Source organism: Parus major, chromosome 3 (genome assembly GCF_001522545.3).
Source record: "Parus major isolate Abel chromosome 3, Parus_major1.1, whole genome shotgun sequence".
Classification (NCBI taxonomy): domain Eukaryota; kingdom Metazoa; phylum Chordata; class Aves; order Passeriformes; family Paridae; genus Parus; species Parus major.
The window spans coordinates 12,631,009-12,649,068 of NC_031770.1; positions in this window are offsets into that span (position 1 = coordinate 12,631,009).

An 18,060-nucleotide genomic window follows, 5' to 3' on the forward strand; every position below is an offset into this window, starting at 1 on the left:
AAAGAGTCAGGCAAGGTTACTTAGTACGAGAACAAAGTAAAGAATTGTTTCTTCAGATGTTAGCTCCGATCATACCCAAGAAAGACCTTCAACCTCAAAATACTGAGCCTGGAGATTCTGGTGGACTTTCCCCATATGTTTTGCAATCACTTCTGTAGGGAAGGCAGGAGTACTCAATTTTCTATGAGTTTGCTGGGGGGAAATTACCACTGTGTCCCGGCAAAACACAGACTACAATTGATTTTTCCCACAATAGGAAAGCAAGGCCTCAGGGACAAATGGAGATTGAAGAATATGAGTTTACAAAAGTCGAGGTGAAATAACAAACATTCTTTTGAAGCAACCAAGGTCTTTGCAGAGTAGTAACAATAACAGCTGAGTTCTGGCTATCAGCTTAATGTTAACAGTGACTTGAACTGAGGTCTTGCTTTGTTGAATCCCATTCAGCTGAGGAGGACTAGTGGAAGAATTTTGGTATTTCTGTTTTAGTTGAACAGCCATGGGAGTTTTCTGTCCCCTCTCACAGTGCAGTAATTGGCTCAAATGCTGCTGCCAGTGAAGCAGCTGCTGTTGACTTAATGGGAATCTATTTTGAGCTCACAAGAGCACGCAGGTCAAGGTTAACCACCACCATTACAACAGAACTGGGGACTGATTAAAAATATTAGGAAGGTGGAAATTAAAAAAACACCTTGCTTGACCATGAACCCCATTTTCTATGGACTATGTTTAATAGAAAAACCTAAATAAAATCCTTGATTGTCTTGCTGTCAGATGCAGAGAGCCACAACTCCATGTGAAAGGCCAGTAAGGCCTGGAGTCGCTCAGGTCTTCTGTCTTTGTGTCTGACAAAGAGGGGCTCTACACAATGAATATAATGTACTTAAAGACGTGGTATAGATTGTTTGATTCTAATAACGGTTAAGAAGTTCTTCAGTAATAAACCACTTCTCTGTCTCACTTATTGAAAAGGATGGATACTCCATCCTGAGTACTTACAGGAAGTCATGAAATCTTCTTTATAAGTAATTGCAATGTTTCCAAAAGGGTGTAATTTTCTAACTGCTATTGATGCTCTGTTACCATCCCCTGCATGTGTAGTTAGAAGACTATACCATCTGTAGTTAGAAGACTATTTTATTCCTATGCATTTCTGTTACTGAGCTTTCAATCTTCATTGGGTTTTTTTAACTTTAAGAAATATTACTCAAGAAGTTTTGCAGTTGTGCAGAATTTACCCTACAAAAGCAATCCTGTCATCAGGGAGCACTCCTACCTCCTAAGGTCTGACTGGCAGAAACATCTTTTCTGATTGAGTTCTGCCAGTGGTATTTGTGTATGACAAATAGGACCTTGAAAGAGAAGAGTTTCAGGCAAGACAGTGTGATAAATTCTTCTGCAGAAACATAAATGATTTATTATATTAGTATGAATTATTAATAATATTTCATCAGATGGACTTGAAAAGCTTCAGCACATTATTGTAAACACTGCACCATTTTGAGTGACTCCAGGTAGGATTAAAGGAAAAAGCAATATAGGAATCAGAGCTGAGTCTAGGAATTCAGTCTCTGAAGGTCACAGAGGGAAAGAGCTTTCATCAATGTTATGAGTCGAGCAAAAACCCCATCAGATTTTTTTTGTAAGTATAAAGTGTTGTAAAGGTAAAAATGCCAGAAAAGAAATGTTTTCATCAGAAGAGAAAATAACAGTTACATATTCCTGTTAGATACAGGAAATATTTCACAGTAAACTTGGTAAACTAAGGACAGGCTGGCAACCCTTTCCTAGAGTTGCCTGAAGCACTGCAGTGACTGGAATTGAGGAAGTTCTCCCATTTCCTGTTCAAAATCTCTGTGGAGATCTCCCACTTTGAAACCATGGTAGTTCACATCACACACTGCATAAAACTCCAGCTGTTGCTTAAAGCGTCTACCTCTGCCTTTGAGGCAAAGTCCAAAACTCCCTGAAAGGTGTTACCCAACTTGGCAAAGCAGAACTTCCTGCTCTCTGTCCAGAGTTTGCAACAAGCCTCATTTCACTGCTCTTCACTAGACTGTCTGCAGTGTACATCTTTGTTTAAAATTAGTTTAATTTAAATTAAACTAATAAGTTTAATAAATGTAGTAAAAATTTAGTCATTTTTACTATAAAGGTTGGTCATCAGTTTGGGGAGAACCTTCACCAGTGACTTGCATTTTCTTCAGTGTCCTTGGCATCATCAGGCAACACACAGCATCTTCCTCATGTGTGTTGGAGTACACAACATAGCTGATGTTTCCTAAGCCTCTTAACTGAAAAGACTTGCTTATTTTGTGAGTACCTTTCCAATCTTGCTTCATGTTGATAACAACTTCTCCTCCTACTTGCCTAACCCTCTGTGACATTTTCCTCTAACCTTTCACCAGCCTAATGCTTTAATATAATACATATTTTCCTTTATTTCATGCCTTGAATAAACAGTTAATGCTTTCAAAGATGCATGGAACAGCCTGTTGTGAAGATGAACATTTCAAAGTTTTTGGGGACTCAAAAGCATCACAGATAACAATTTGGTATCCTTAGGGGAAGTTTCCCCAAGTCTAAACTAGTTTTTCTTCTCTGATGCAAAATCTTGAGGACAGATTAAAAGTTTCCCCCTTCCCTCTCAAGCTATTTCTTTGTCATATTTTTGTTACAACAAAAGCCTGTTGCTTTTTGAAAGGGTTAGAATAATTAGAGGTGTGTCTTGGCTGGAGCATAGATCCAATATTTGCATGGTTCTTTGATGAATTCCTGATGGTCAGGTGTAGCATAAAATGTTGTTTTTTCAGTTAAAATTTATGTTGTTATTTTCTCTTTCTATGTCTTTGCTGTTGGGTGAGGTGCCGAGCCTATTCCCAGTGGCAGAAGAATGATTTGGTGCACGAAAACTCTCATGGAGTTTTCTATTGTGAACCTCAGAATATATTTTTTGTGCTTTGAAATATTTTTTCCTATACTTTTTAGGTTTTGGAGCAGGGCAGGACTCTGCTCCAGTTAAAATTTCCAGAACAGGGAAAGGCACTACAGGAAGTGGTATTTGTTGAGGAAGCGTGACAGTGTGAGTCACTGGCTCAGGTACCCTGGGGAATGTTTTCATTCCCAATGAAATGCAACAAAGATGCATTGACTTAGAGGCTTGGTGTGTAAAACCTCTAAAGCCCTGGGTGTTTTTTCTTATGTAGTTCTAAAAAATATTAAAAATGTAAGAGAAGTCACAGATATTTATGAACAAAGAGCATGTAGTTGTACAAGTCAGATAGCAGAAAATTTGGATGAAAGGAATTTACGTCCCTGTTAAATTATTTGCTTTTTGGCAAATGGGTGTGCATCAAACTTTGTGTTTTGACCTCTTAGGGAGTAAAAGCTAAGAGGTAAAAAAATCAGCTAAGCCTCTCAGGGTGAATATGTAAGGCTAGGCTATGCTGTTAGCTGATCAAGATCAAAATAAAAGCAAGAATTCTGTCTGAAATATTTAACCTTTGAGGAGGTAATTCGGCATTTGCATTGATTATCAACTTTTCTGGTTTTAATGTTCAGGTACTATTCATCAGTGATACCTATTTTCAATGTTATTTTGTCCATTCTATGGCATTTATATAATGCATAATGCCACAGGAAAGAAAACTGTTCTGTCATAAGGAAGCTTTTTTAAAAGCATAAATACACAAAGTATTCTTAAAAATGTCCCCCCAAAATATCTGACAGCACAAATAACACAGGCATTATAACTCAGCTATAAACTAAAATAATTTAAAATAATTTGGGTAGACCTGAAAATATTTTTGTTGTAGCCTGATATTTGCATATATTCAATCAAATAGTATTTTCCTCTTTAAGTCCAGTTTTATGTATTTTAAAACTGTATACAGTTCCACAGCTGGGACTGTTTTAGAATAATATGTTGAAATATTCCTTTTACACAAAGCTATAAAACATTGTGTCTTCTTAAAGATCAAAGCCCATTTAAACTTTTCTAAAATCCCTTTCTCTTTTTTTGCAAACCAATTAATGAATTACAAGCAAATACATGACCAGTTCAGTATCTCCCAGGTCATACTTTCATTTTCTCCAAACCTGTGGGTTTTGATGAACTTTCTGTCTGTGAAATAGTTTTGATCAGCTCTACTTCCTATCCAAGATGGTCATGATTTTATCATGGATGAGACTTGACTTCAGTCAGGTTCCAGTGTTGTAACCATTGGAAAACAGTTTTCCAAACTGTCTAGTAAGTTTATTTCCCACTAAACTAAGTTATTTTAGATGTACTGGTCAAAAGAAATAAGGGAGTTTTCAAACATCGAATTTGAAGTGCTTCCTTAGGTATTCAGTGCTTTTTTTATCTATTTTAAGTAACCACCTTAGAAAAAGTCAGCAAACAGAATAACACATATTATTCTCTCCATTTCCTGCAGTGTTAGGCTTTTTGTTGATACTTCACACCAATGTATTTCAATCCCAAACCAGAGCTCAGCTATTAAAAGTGCTTTTAGCTTTTATTTTTGAATAGGATTATTAGCCTCCTTTACTACCCATTATGGCTATAATGGTTCCTCAGATGAATTTTAGTGCAAATTAAAATCAAGATGAAATCTACCAATATTCTTTTCATGTACTATAAATGCATTTGTGAGCTGTACTGTGTTGATTTTTCAACATAACCCTGTTTTTCCATGGGCAGTTTCTTCTCCTGGGTTTCATGATCATAATGATAATAAATATAATATGCTATTAATATAAGTTTGTATGCTGGGCTTGATTCTACAGTCCTACAATTTTATACTTTTATAAAAATAAGGGATTTTTATTATTATTTTACAATTTCATGTATTATTTAACTGCAGCTTATATTTTCTGCTTGTTTTGGGGAACAAGAATAATACATAAAACCTCAGATAACTAAAATGGTAAATACATTTGTAAACCTTTGGATGTTGCTGTTTCTGAAAAGCTTTTCTTCTTTCAGACATTCTGAGACACTACACCCCTTGGGGACAGAGGTTACAACAAAGCTGAGGTTGTGCATGAGGAGTATTACAAAATTGAATATAGAACCATTTCAGCTGGTTTATATTTATGGTCAAATTAGCCCAGTTTTTCTTTTGGTATGTGTTAAGTGGAGAGCTTGGGCTGAACTCAGATCCTGAACAGAAATGAGATCTTGAAAAGGGGTAAATACGTTTCAGGTGGCAATTTCTACTACTGATCCCCTGGAAAAGATCTTGACTAAAAAAATAGTTTAAAAGTTAGGATTCTAATCTGTGTGGGTGTTCTTAGATTAATTTCTATGCAAATATTAATACTATTCTAAAAGTAGAAAGCTCCTATCTTTCACACCAGAGGAACACAGGGACCTGATGATGCCAATGAAGTTGCCTGTTCAGCTCTTAGTGAGCATCCACCAGTATTTTCTGTAGGATCTTTTCTGCCCTTTTCATAAGCAGTTTGTTGTGATCTTCCTTTCCTATTGCTTTCCAGTAAAGTATTTTTATGAGGTGAAGGAATTCCAGTGTGGACCCTTCCTCTCAACTGCACCATCCTGCCAGAAGCAGCGAGAGCTTGGTCTGACTCTTCAAAGTGTAAGACATAAGAAAATGTTTACTGAAATCCAAGAATTTCTTGATGTATCTTAAGTTGATAGTAAACATACTCTGTGTGTAGGCTCTTTGTGCCTGCCATTATCAGAATAAATGACCTAGGCTGCTCTAGGATTCCTGTGGTCCATGGATGTTAGAGGGTGAAACTTCATTGCAAGACTGGAAGTGATATCTTATATAACTGCTTCATGGTTTGATGGCATTTTCATAACATTAGGGCATAGCTGTGCTAGCTGAGATTGCCTAAATACCAAGAAAAATAAAATACCAAGAAAAATACTATTGAAATATCAGTGTAGATAGGGCAAAGAAAGGAAATGCTATTTCTAGGAATATGGTAACACATAAGTTGAGTTATTACAATATCCTGGTGAATAGTAGAAGTGGATGAACTGAGTCATAAATTTGTTGAAGTTCTGTGCTCTTTCCTCAATAATATTCATCTCCTGGGAGGCATCAGCACACTCCACTCTGGCCCATGAGCATCAAGTTCCTCCAGAGGCAATAGACCAAGCAGACAAGAGAAGCCTCAGTCTGTTCCAGACTGCATTCATCTGCTGTTTCAGAGCTCGCTGCTCCCCTGTCCATCCTTCCAAATAGGTGGAGACACAGGAAACCTCAAGCAGCACAGAGCAGGCTGCAAATCTTCCCATGCTTTTTATATGCCATGTGCTGCAGAGGTAAAGATTTCTTGCTGCCTTTCCTCCAAATGTAAACCAGAGAAGACCAACTTCTGCATCATCTTTATGGGGACATGAAGCATTTCAGAAGCTCATACTGCACAGAAGGATAAAAAACAAATTTGTCAGTGTAAATCAATAAATGAAGCAGAAAGGTTGCATTTGAGCAAAAGTGTGGAAGTTTCCAGGCAAAGCCTAGCAGAGGACTACTGGGGGTCGCCATATCCAAAAGAAGACATTTTAATTTTTAATTATTTTTCTGCAAATAGAAATGAGAAGGTGCTTGACCTTGTGACTGGGTGGATGCATAATTAAAAGATAATATCACTCATAATGGAAGATTAAAATCGAACAGTAGATTTTTAAGTTATTTTAGGATCAAAATATTACTTGATACCCCACAGAGATGCAGCTGAAATATTGATAATTATGCAGAACAGATGCAACCTACATCTTTGATAAGTGGACCCAAAACAACTTCAGAAGTAGTTATTTTCTACTAAGAGGGAAAAGGTCACTTCTGCTGCTATCAATTTTGACTCAAATACCTGTTTTCACTTGGTGGTCAGGTTTCTGCTCTGCCAGCTCCTCAGAATGAAACAATTCAAAGGAACTGAAGAAAAAATTAATAATTTCATGGGTTGGTTTTCCTGCCATGAAAATGGGATTAAGTATTGCTCAATACCTGGGTTTAGTGACTCCTGTCTCCAAGTGCTGTCCCTCTGTCTGCTGGTGGCAGTGACAGAAGGATGTGTGGTCTCAGAAGAGAGTGCTGGGTTTGGTCAATGTGAGCATCCCCCTCCTGTAGATCTCCATGCCCTCTCCACAGGCAAACTGCTCTTGGTGTATGCCTCCCACTGCAGCAATTTTTGTTTTTAGCCCTCCAGCTCCTGGCTTTAGCTGGTATTTTGTCTTGGATTGATGGTGTTGTCCTTGTACCTCACACACCAACAGCTGTGGAGCCACAAACCTTCCTTGGAGTGCAGGAAAATGAATGGGAGCTTGTTTCAGAGGTTTCTCGTTGCTGTGTCCATGCACTCGGCAGACAAAGGTCATTTTCTCCAGCTTCATTAGATGCACATCTTGATTCCAGATGCTGGTAGGGAGTCTGTGGCTTACCTGCAGTCTTTCCTCATTTTTTACTTCCCCTGGTGCAAATCCCCAAGTTTTCAAGTCTAATTTGGGTCTTTTTATGGCCACTGACTGACACCTATGCCATTCCTTTCACAAACCAGGAGATTTTCTTGTCCTCCATATTGCAAACTTTCTGAGACCAATCCTATTATTGTTTTTTTTTTTAATTTATTTTCCTTTTGCATCTGTGGGAAAGACATAATTCCTTCCCTTGATTCTGTCTTAGAAAATGATGTCATCTGGGCACGGTACCACAATGCCTCAGCAAATTGTTCCTGTTGTGCTTTCTAATCCAAACAGCGTGTGCTATACATGTGAATGCAACTTAGGGTGTAATCCTGCCTGACCATAGTTCTGGTTGTAGCTGGTAACTTTTCAGAAAATCTCATTAGCTTGCTGTAGATAGGAGGCTTAATAGATCACAGATGACAAATATAATTTTAGAGTGTGCTGTGTGAAATCCCTAGCAGTAAATTGTGTGTGTGAGAGTGATATCCTTGTTACTGCAGTGCATAGTGCTGCTTTGCTTCAGTGTGTCTGGAACATTTTAGGACAGAAACACATTTTAGCAGGTCTGTGGACCAACCTATTCAGAGAGTATAAGAAATGAACCTTGAAAGTGCAAAGACTGGATCCAGCCTTTACTCTCACTTGCTCCAGTCCATCCCTGAGGGTAATCATTCCCAAATTGATGTGTTCATTTTCTTTCTCAAATCTAATAGACTTTTCCACTCCCATAGTTGTTTTTCTCATGACAGCTTCTCCCAGCAAATAGCCACTTCCTTCCTTCTCCATCTGAGAGGCTCCTTCCCTTGTGCTGGAATTGTCTCCAGGCAGTTTCCCCATCTGCTTTTTCCTCCCTGTTTGCTGGAGGTAATGGATGTGCTGGAGGGCAGATGCAGAACCTTTCTTGTTCTATTCTCTTACAACTTGAAGCAGAAGACTTTGGGATTTCTATCTTGAATTTACAAAAAAACCAAAACCAAACTACACTAGCACTCCTCAAAGGGAAAAAAGTCTTTAATAGTGTCATTCTAAATCTGATTTTCTATTAAGTAGGATAGATCCAGGGCATATTGAATGTTAATGATGTTTAACATTAAATCTTCATAGTTTCTGGATTTATGTAGTAAGATAATGTGTATTGTGTAACAGCCTTGTCAATAGCAGTAGTAAATAAATTTTAAGTAGTGGAAGACACATTTGCAGATTGTGTTTATTTTTAGATTGTTTGCTTAAGCAGGTGAATACTCTCTACATTTTCAGTCTCAGGTAGAATGATGTATTTTAAAGGCCTTGTCAACTCAAGGTTAGGGAAGAGTCTGTTTATTATGTTTTATCAGGAGCAGAATGAGTACCCAGGGGATGGGGAAACTGAGCCTGTTATATGGTTTCAGCATAAACTGTGAGGGGAGCACCAGTCAGTCATGATTTAGGAGTGAATGAACAGGTATGGAATAAATTGTCCAGCTGGTGCGACTAGCAGAATTTCTAAATCCCTGCTCAAGTATGTTTGACCTTGGTGATCCTGGCTAATACCCAGCAATAAGCTGTTCCTCAGTGTGTGAAGGTGGCTTTTGAAAGCACAGTGGCAGAAAGGTACCATGCCAAGTTTTCTTCCTCCTGTGGAGAAATTCTCCTGCTCCCAAGTCCTGCTCTGAGCCCCTTCTCACATCAAACCTGACACTGTGCAGAATTTCAAGCTCTTGTTGCAGGATTAGTCCTGGTTGACATGAGGCCTTTATTGTCCTCTTGTGTCCTCAAGAAAAGAAAAACTGCAGGGTACAGGTGGTGTTGTTTTAGGAGGCCAATGAATGCAAATAGAAACAGGCTTTTTTACATTATTGACTTGGAAAATTACTCCTTTTATGGTGGGCAGAGAGTCTTTAGTGAACAAGGAAGAATCTTACAATCAGGAAGAAATACAGATGAAATGCTTTAATCTTTATCCCCTTTGGAAAGTGGAAAAGCTACTGAGAGGTTTTGCTGTTGCTCTGGATCCTCTCCACATTTTTCAGAATGATTTGGAGCAAGAAAGCAGGGGTTGAATGTAAATGTGCTGTGACTGTAATCGTGAGACAGAACCCTCCTCAGATGCCAGCAGGCTTTGTCTCCTCTTCCATCTGCTTCAAGAGAGATGAAATAACCAAATGCTTTTTAAAACCACTAATAAAGTCAAAAATCTGCACTGAATGTGCAGGATCTGCTGGGCCACTGGAGAAACAGTAACAAATACACCCGTGCCCCGTGTGTCCCCCATAAGGAGGTGACTTCAGCATGGCTCATAATGCATTCAGCTTTATGGATGTCTCCCTGAGGTGACACTGTGTGTGCCTCTGTGTGCCAGCCAGGGACTGGCTGCTCTGGGTCCTGGAGGACTGAGGTGTTCACCATAAAGGTTTTGAGAAGAATCACAGGATGAGCCATGCAGACAGCATGCCAGCTCTTCTGAAGCCTGCAAGGTCTTTCCCCAGGAGGGGTAGGATCATCTGGCATCCCCAGGCAGGAGTAAACCTCTCCCTCTCCATGCACAAGGGAGAGAAATTTAATCTTCAATGCTCCTATGTGTGAGGAAGGAACTGCCAAACAACACATGAACTCCAAAACTGGGCTGAATGTTTGTATTTTTCCAAGCTTTTGTATAAAAACTATTCACTGAAGTCCATAGAAACCCATCACAGACTTCAGTGAGTCTTGGAATGAGTCCTTACTTTCCTTCTTTTTTTTTTTTTTTGTTCTTTTATTTAACTCTGTAATATTTATTCCAAAGATGCTCAACCAAAACACCAAAGTTTAATAGCAACATTTTGTTTCATATGGGCAATTCCACCTGCAGCTCAGTAAATATGATTACTGCTTGCAGCAAGAAACAAAAAAGGAAGTAACTTGGTGACTTTCCTACGTATTGTGCTTTTAGAAAAATAAATATTTTCTGCTTCACAAACATGCTGAATGAAATGCATGTCTCATTTATCACTTAAATAGTAATAACAGTGCCCGCTGCATGCTGCAGGCTGGGTTCTGACAGAGGTGGATTGACAGTGTTTGCTCAGCGGAAGCAAGAAACAGATCAATAACTGAATGTAGCCTGGGGGGCTGGAGGTGTGACAAGTCAACCATGATTTCAGAGTCTTGCTGGGACCCTTATTAAACTCATTTGTACATCTGAAAGGAACCGTTGCCTCTTTGGATTAAAGGTGGCTGCAAGTATTGGTGTGAAGCAGGCTTGAATCTTCTCTGCGCCCCAGAGGAAGGTGGCTGCTCTTGTGGAAGCCCAAGCAGAAGTGAAATCTAAAACATAATTAAGAAAAAAGACAAAGTTTTGTTTGGTTTTTGTTTCCCTTGCTGTGACTGTTTATTTGTCAGTGATGATCTGCACTTTGTGAGAGAGGAAAGAAAATCAGGTCACAGGATATGCTGAGTTGAAAGGAATATTTACCTGTCCTCCCCTCCTCCTTCTCTCCTGTTACTCCCCACTAAGGGATGGCAATGGACCTCCTGGGGCAAGGAAATAGCTTGTTCCTGCTCCTTGCTTTGCTGGAAGAAGTGATAATGAAAGCTTGCCTTGCCTTCTTGCCAGCTGAATGCGGGAGCTGGCAGTCAGGAGAAAAAGTTCACTCTTTTTGGGAAGCAATGAGTCAGGTTCCACTTTCTCCCTGTTCAGGGCTGCCACAGGAGGTGACCACGCTCTGTCCAAGGCTGCTGTGCTTTGGCAAGAAGGGTCCCTAAAGTCACAGGCAGATCTTATAAATGTTTTCCTTGTCTTCCAGGCTAGAGAAGGAGTGTCACCCATCTGGAGGTCAGACAAGGCGACAGACTTCTAGGCTTGAGCAGCAGGTGCACGTTCTCCTTTTCCATCAGGTTGTGGGGGCAGGGATGAGGCCAGTGGCAGGAAAAGAGCCACGTTTCAGGGGGAGCTGCCCAGGTGCTGCCACAGGCTCTGTGTGGGCAGAGTGTGGCCGTCTCTCGCCCTTCTAGGATGGAAGTGCCTCGTCCTTCTGGAAAGGCTGCTGTAGTGTCTGGCACCCAGCGTGCTGGAACGAAACACAGGCTGCTCCCAAATGTCTCCCTCCAGCAGGTGGATCAGAAAGGGTGCTGACCTCACTTTCACAGGCTTCTTTTTGGCAATGAATTTTTTTGAAAAGTTGCAAGTGACTCTCAATGGAAATAATTTGCCAATACTTGATATTAGCTCCTTGCTCCATCTCTAGCTAGGCATTGTTTCAGTGAGGATCATTATGGGTAGGGTAGAGACTCAAAGGGAGTAAGGCCTTTAGTATCAATTAAGTCTTTCAGTTTAAGAGCTCATTTCTTCTGCTCCTACCCAAGAAAATATAGACTTGAAATGCTTTACACAGGATGGTTTCAACTGCTTTTTATTTTTGGGAATATGGGGTGACAGATGTCTATCAGCCAATAGGAAAGCCATGTATGTGTCTCTAAAAGCAGGTGACAGGAACATCTCTGGGATGTGTTCATTAGCAGGAAGGAGCCTCTGCACTGTGGGAAGCTGTTTCATCTCGTGGAATGCCTCCTGCACCCAACCCATGAGCTCTTGGGTAAGAGCATGGCTGTTCTCTGCTAGCTGGAAGCCTCAGTTGCTGCCTTGCTCTCTGTGACATCTGTGACTCAGGATGATCTGGACCATGCACAAAAACCCACGGTGCCAGTTAAGTGAAGAAAAGGAGGTGAGAAGGATCTAACTGCAGATTTTGCAGAGATAGTTTTATTTTTGCAGAATCTGCTTCAGAGCACACACAGATACTCTGTCACAAAAGGTTACATTTGCAAAAGCACTTAATTCCGTAGGGTTTAGATATTGATTTAAATTGGAGTCACACAGGCATGAACTTTGAAAATATAAAGGAGAAATTAGACTAGGAGTCACACCTCAAAGAAAAATAAATCAAATACAGTGCAATTTGAAGATGACCCTGAAATGAGAACAGCTGGTTTTGGTTTAAATGAGCAAATATTTTTCAAAAGAAAAAAACAATTGAAAGCCATAAAATTTTCCACACCTGAAGTTTATGTTGAGTGATACATCTTTGTGTAAATATAGAAATAACTTATCCACAGCTGAGATAGAAAGTTAAAGGTAGGAAATGGCAAGGAGAAACAGAAGTTTCATTTTAGTGTTGGATTCATCAAATCCATCCTGGATACACTGGAAAAATAGCACAAAATATCCAATTCCTAGGTTTTAGTAATTATCTAAACAGGTCAGAATTAACACGTACAAGAGGTTCCATTGGTTGTTTTGGAATGTGCATGCAACTACAGATATGAATATGTGCAGATCTGTATCTTAATTTCCGCATACATAAAAATAGGATAACAATATACTGGACCCAAAATATTGTTGTTTCTTACTCATAATCAGATCCTTAATTCATTTAAAAGTATAGCTCAGCTTAGTGTGTAGAAATTCATAAAAGTTCAGTAGAAATATGAAATTAACAAAGCTTTGTGTTCTAGGTGATAAATGCATTTTCACTCATCAGTTTATAATGCTATAACTTAGAGGTGGAGCATCTTAACCAAAGAAAGGTATGAAAAAATATTAAACTGGTGAAATCTGTGAAATGAAGGCAGGTGGATGACACTAATCAATGTATTCTATACAAAGCTGAGAAAGAACACCTTTTGTACAGAAGTCTTTAGATATCTGCAGTTACTAATGCAATCAGTGCTGCAGTTTTATTACACATGATTCTCTATATCTGTATTTCTATTGATTTCTGGTAAGTGAATGTTTTTAACGTAACTAAAAACATAAAAATCTCACCAAATTTCACAGAGTTGTTCTTCATGATCTTAACTCTTCTTTTCCAGGATTTAAGTGAAATTTTTTTCCTATGGGATTGACAAGTATTTTTCAATAAAGAATTTTCACAATGGGATTTACATGGTTTTCTGTTTCATAAATGTTACATTTTGTCTTATATTTGCATTTTAGATTCTGCTTTCTTTCTTCTTTTTTCTTTTTAGCATACTGAAGGACAATTACAAACAAGAAGTAATCTTATTTAAGAAGATTTAAAAGGAAAGAAAAACAATTTATTTCTTTACAGAAACAATCTAAAAAATCCATAGAGTCCTAAATGGTGTTTTCTAGATTCCTTCAGCTAGCTAGTAGAGTTCTTTTACCTTTGATCATCTGAAATGGTCACAAACCAGTGCAAACATTACATTACAGAAAAATACTTTAGTGGGAGAGGAAAAATTAATTGCTGCATACATTGTACATCTGTGTATTGAATCATAATTTGCTCTAGTAATTAGTTTTCAAAATAGAGCCAGTAAGATGGATAAACTAACAAAGTAAGATAATTTGTTCTGCCAAACCTCCCGTGATTTTAATTTACAATGTGTTTTTGGGAGGAATATTTGGTGCAATGCTTTTTCTGAAGGATAATTCAGCAGGACACATATGACAGAGAAAAAAAGAAATTTTATCCTTTAAAATTGACAAACTGCATGTGGAAGGTTGTCTTATTTTCTTTCAATTAGTGTAAACAATCTAGAGATTTTCTTTCTGTTTTAGTGGGGTGAGAGAAGCACCTGTTACTAAGTTTACGTGGCAGATATTATAAATCACTTTCTTGTTTAACCTTCACCAAACTTTAGAGTCATGGAGGTGAAATATCCTGTGTCTAAGGTCTCATGGAGCCCGGTCCCAACATTAGTTGGTAATGTATCAAAAGGATGCCACCAAATGCATTTGCTTGTGCCTTCACATCATCACACTAAAGACACAGTCCTTGCTTTTGTGTCTTAAGATGCAGATTTTGGCATGAGAATTCATCACCTCTAGTTTGAGGTATGCTACATTCTTAACATTTACAAAGATATTTTTTTTCTTCTTCGGGAAAGAGTTAGCTGAGGACTACTTTGTGTAAATCACCGTGATTCCAGCGGTTCGATAATTAAAACAAAGTGAAGCTACTTCCCCACCTTAATTATTTATACTTTATTATCCATTATAGTTATGAATATTGTGGAATTAATGATGCTTTTCTAATTTACATCAGCATGGGCATGATGTACTGCCCAATATATGTAACCTAATTGGTACAGGGTGGATGTTGCTCCCTTTAAGCACAGGTAGAATTCTTCCTGTGCAATTCATTAAAATACATGGGGTTGCTCCTGACTTTGTATAGGACCTCATTTTCCAGGCATCATTAAGAGGAAGCCCCACATGTGTGGTTTAACTCAGAAAGGGGAGCTTGTTCTCTGCCCAAAATAATCACAATAATTCCAGCCTTCTGCATGCTTGAGTGTGTGTGTGTGTGTGCACGTGTGCAGGTGAGGAGACGTGAGAGAAGAGGTGAAAGGGAGAGGGATGCAATTAATTTGAACACAGATGTTATGGGAAATGCAATGGCTCGTTTTCCTCAACAAACACAAAGTTAGAGGCGAGTTATCCAAAAAAACCCCAGTATTAATTATGCAGGCTGCTAAAGCAAACACACGCCTCTGACCTTTTTGGTGCCTCTGTATTACAATCAATATTTTATGCCTGTGATTTCCACAGGCCTTCAGAGAGACTCTGTAGGGAACTAAACTGAATTATGGATACAATGATGAAGAGTCTGGGCTCCACTTCACCTGTCCCTGATCTGTGTATTAGATATTTCACTTTGCTCCTCCTGAATCAAGCTCCATATATTATGTTCATCAGCCATTGTAAACCCCTGCTCTATATCTCATGGACTGAGAGGAAATAACAGAGCAGTTTAGGAAAGAGACTGCATCAGAAGAGAAAAATTCTGTTAGGTAGCATGAATCCATTCACTTTTGCAGGATAATTATAAGTATTTGCCTTGTAGGACAATTTCTTTGCAGATACATTTAAACATTCAATTAATAAAACTGTAAATTAATACACTTATCTCCTACTATTTATTACTACAATTAAGAGTATGGAGGGAACAGAAGAAAAAAAGGGAAATAATGGAATTAAGAATGATTTTGTGGGAAGGGATGGTTTAATGGACACAGGAATCTCTGTTCCACTCCTGCTCTGCTGCTGAGACTCCACATAACTACTGAATTACCCCACTTTAAGGTGGGTGTAGCAATCTTTATGTTCCAGATATTTAGATTATAAATGTTTTAGGGCACATTTATCTTGGGCTGTAAAACCCAAGAAAATTGCAACCTCTTTTGGGACCCCAGTGAGAAACCTATGATGATTTTTTTTCATTTTCCTCTTCCCCAGGTAATTAGTGGATTTCTGTGAATTTCTATGGCCAGTATAATAAGGAGGAATCAGGTGAATTTACAGTTTCTTGTTTAAAAGAAAAAAGGGAAACAATTCATCCAGTGCCTTTTCCTTCTCATTTGTTGTGGTGTCAGTAGAGAACAGGGCAGTCAAAGAGGCTGGGTGTGCCCTTGCTCTCTGTCTGCTCTCTGGGCCAGGATGGAGTTGATTATTTCCATTTTCACTTCCTTTTGCCAATTTAACAGCTATTTGCCATAGCCAGCTCCACTCCTTTGGCGTTATCTCACCTTCGAGATGTTTTTTGCCACCTATTACGCTGCTTTTCTGGTTTTGATTTATGACTGATGTGACATTAGAAATGAAAAAGAAGTGTCAAGCTACCAGGAGAGTGACACCCAGAAACCTATTTTTCTACATCTTCTGGGAAATATATCTTCCTTTACTTTTTTTAAGATGCCCTTGAATAAAGCTTGGCTTGTTCTTACCAGACTTTTCTGGGGCTTGGTGCTTTTGCTTTCTTCCTCTTTTTCCTTTTTTTTTTTTTTTTTTTTTGAGAGTTTACAAGTACTTGTGTTGTTTGTATGGTGTTCATACATGATGTTGGAGATGTTGTCTAACTCATGTAGCTCTGATTGCTGCATTCCCTTGGCTCTGGCATTTTTTAGCAAGATTTAACTTCTCAGGTTTCTGTTCCCTACTTTAATTAAGGCAAGTCAGCCTTGCAGAAGGGAGCTGAATGGCTTTTTGCTAGCTTTGAAGGGCAGAATGAGGGCAATTTGCAGGATTCTAAAGTTGCTCTGATATCCATAATGTTTCCAAGACAACTTGAAGGTTTTCTGGAATTTGCTTTAAAAGCTGTGGAGGGAGAAATAAAGAGCACCAGCAAATACCTTCCTATATTAATTTTTTTAAATGCCCTAACCTGAATCTTTACAGGATGAGGAACTCCAGTGCTTGTTTAAATGCTGGATTGAAAACATTTTAGATTTACATGGTTAGAGAAATTAAATGAAAATAGCATCTTTTGACAACACCTTTTGTCATGCTCAAACACTTGGTTGACCCCTGAAGTGGTTTTCATATCACTTTTGAAACCTGCAGAGTATTTATTTCCTGTAGAGTAAGTGAATACTGACAAATATCTTGCAAAGGCATTTGATTACATGATTTAAAGCCCATAAGCATAAATGGGAAATAGAACCAGAGTTTATATGTAGATGTTGTAGGGTGATGGGATGACAGAAGAAGCCCAATTGTTGATGGTAAACGCTGAGGTCAAGACTGGTGCCAGTTCCTTTCCACAGTTCAAGAACAAGGGTAATAGGAGAATGTCGTTGCCTAAATGGGAGAGCTAAAAGTTTTTACCCTCTACCATTAAAAGAATAATGTTGTTTTCCTGTTTTTCTAAAAGAATAATGTTATTTTCCTGTTTTTCTCATACATTTGTTAGTTGGGTTGGTTTTGGAAGGACTGCAGAAATCTCTGTAATTGTACTTGCCAGGTCTGCATGATAGGGCCCAATAGATGTTTCTGTCCCTTAGAGTAGAAAGGATGGAAGAAGAAACTAAAATTACATCTAGCATATGGTAATTCAAGCCCTGACTGCACAAAAGAAATTTATTTCCAGGAATGAGGATGTGTATACTGTGACTTGTGGCTGTAGATTATTTATTCATTCATTTCCTTTGTTTGTTTTTGGGGTTGTTTGTTTGTTTTTTTGGTTGTTGTTTTCAAGAATACTTGATTTTTAAGAGCTGATCTGTTATGCTATTTGCTTTCCTGGTTCTGTAAGCAGTGTTTGCAACCAGTGTGCCAATAGCTTGTGCAACTGAACTGGAAAATGGAAGTAACAGTCATAATACCATCTTCAAATTCAATGTCCTGACCAGATGTGCAGGACATCTACATAGAGAGTGTGTGGCAGGGTGCGGAAAAAAGGTAAAAATACAAGTAAGGGTTTTGAAGCTGAGAAAATTGTAATTGAAGATGAGTAAAAGGTTCAGAGCAGCTTTGGCTGCTCAGTGTTCTCCCATGTCTGCCAGACTTGTATTACACATGATTACAATGTAATAACTGCACTAAGTGCTTGAAGAACCAAAACCAATCCTGTATGACTCAAGTAAATGATAATACCTTGATTGATTTCAGAAGAAGCAGTTGTAAGTCCCAGACACTTGTCTCTTTTATTGACTTGAGAATTAATTAATTTATGAGTGGGTTTCACATTTTCACATGGTGTTGCAAAATTAGAGTAGAATTAATTATTTGGTAATCAGTGAATCCTATTAGGTGAAACAATATGGACTTGTTCAGTAGCTTAAACATTATTCAGCATTAGCGTAGCAGTTGTATACTCATTACAATGATGATGCTTTTATTAAATATACCTTCAATTAGT